This window comes from Pinus tabuliformis, chromosome 7, assembly GCF_031772625.1.
Source record: "Pinus tabuliformis cultivar Carrire ecotype Pingquan chromosome 7, CPIR1, whole genome shotgun sequence".
Taxonomy (NCBI): Eukaryota; Viridiplantae; Streptophyta; class Pinopsida; order Pinales; family Pinaceae; genus Pinus; species Pinus tabuliformis.
Window position 1 is genome coordinate 1,592,933,823 of NC_142293.1, and position 2,032 is coordinate 1,592,935,854.

Sequence of the window (2,032 nt, forward strand, 5' to 3'; positions counted from 1 at the left end):
CATGGAGAACTCTGGGAGAAGCTGTAATCAGTTGACCTTGTTCCTTTAGGGGTTAGAAAAACACTTTTAGGGACTTCGGAGCCCTTGGTTTATGGAAATTTTATGCTTGGGGTTGCAGTGCCCAAAAATGCCTATAACAGTTTCCCCATAAAGCATGAGGTCGTTAATCTTTTGATGTTGGGTGAAATGCTTTATTATGAGGATCCGAAGTTCTTTCAAGCTGGGAGGAGACCTGTAATAAGATACAATACAATACATTATCTTCATAATATTTTCATGATCTAGCTGAGGCAGGCATTCCCATGCTCAGCTTTATAAATTCATTTTCATGTACATAGGACAGACAATCGTCTGAGTGTAGACTGATGATTCTGGTAGAGCCATCATCCCTTTGATTGGATGATTATCTGTGCAGCAACGATGTACATTTGATGTCTTTATTTCCCTGAATATATATCGCAGCCCGGATGGATGAAACTAGATCCGGGGTCTTCAATCTCATTTGATCTTCACTCGAAGTACAAGTCTATCCATGTGAGAGATGTTCTGGAGTCGAACATGGAAAGACATCGCCTGATTACCAGCCAATGATGTAAGCTATTAACAGGCGCGAGAGGAATCACCGATAATGATAATGACCCTCAAGGTACTGCAGTACAATTTACGTGGTGTGAATAAAGGACTTGGCGTCGAACACCACGCAAAATCTTTCGGTCGAAGGTCATTGATGTAAACCTGTCGCCGGAAGTGAGAAACTTGCCATTGAGGCATGCAAGCTTCAAAGTACTGAACGGGGTGTTCCTAGATCGACTTCTTGGATAATGAGCTGATGCCGACAAGAAGCGATCCGTCATAGGAGGGCCTTAGTGAATCCCACATCAATGACATGGAACGGAGCAAATGATTTTAATGGAGGTGAAAATGATCTGGTGATATAAGGTTCAGGGTGGCGGTCATGAAAGAATGAAGTGTAAATGTATTGTAGCGGGTGAGACACAGGTGAATTCTCTGAATGACTTCTCTTGAACATATCGGCGACACTGACGTGATGGATTGGTAGCATTAACCCCAAATGTGGATGGTGTGATGGGACCATGGTGATGTGACCGGTGAATGAAACAACCCAACCCGACTTGGATGCGGAGTGAAAGTGTCATGTTCAAGAGCGACTTGCTACCAACAAAGTTTCTTCAAGTTTTCTTCCCAATTTTTCCCCAATCATTGCCGACCAGTACCTCTTTATTTTTGTCAAGATTGAGGAGGATAACATATGCTTGTTCTATAATTTTCCCTTCGGGCAAACCCATCGCTATGTTTTATCAAGCCTAGCGATAGTGAAACTCGTTCTTGTCTGCTATGGACAAGTTTGTTGCTATTAAGTTTTAACGAGTTTAACGACAAAGATAACTCGGTCCTTTTCAATTTTAGAGAGTCTGAAAAGGGTCATAAAGGAAACTCCAAAATTCCTTTTTCGTCATCTAATCCCTTAAGTCTGAAAAAGTATAAAACAATACAGAAGGGATGAATTTTCGATACTTTTAACGAGCCGAACAAAACAAGCGCTCGATCTTTCTGTGTAATAATCCCTCAGGTCCAAAAAGATTAAAATCCAAAGGAGGGATAGCACTTCCGGTCCCTTTAACGAGCTGGAGAGGCCAATGGCTTCGCAATCTTTTCATATTTTATGAGTCAGTTGAAAAGAGCTTAAAGGAGACTCATCTTTTGAGGAACGAGTGATAAAAATGGGTAGCAGCTGATTCCAGGTAAGGTTTGGAATTTTCCAATCACGGCAGTGTTACAAGGATGGCTAGTGGGATCACTCTTTGCAGTTGTTCCTCAAAAGGGGTAAACAATCAAATGAAGGTGAATGATCGGCCAATACAGAGTGGAGGTGATGATGAGAACACGACCAAGGCTTTAAAGGCTGAAGTACTACATTCACGATGGTTATTTACCAGGAAATAGTTCATTTTTTAATGAGCTTAAACGCGGGGAGAAACATTTGCTCATGAATTATGTTTATTTTTTTAAC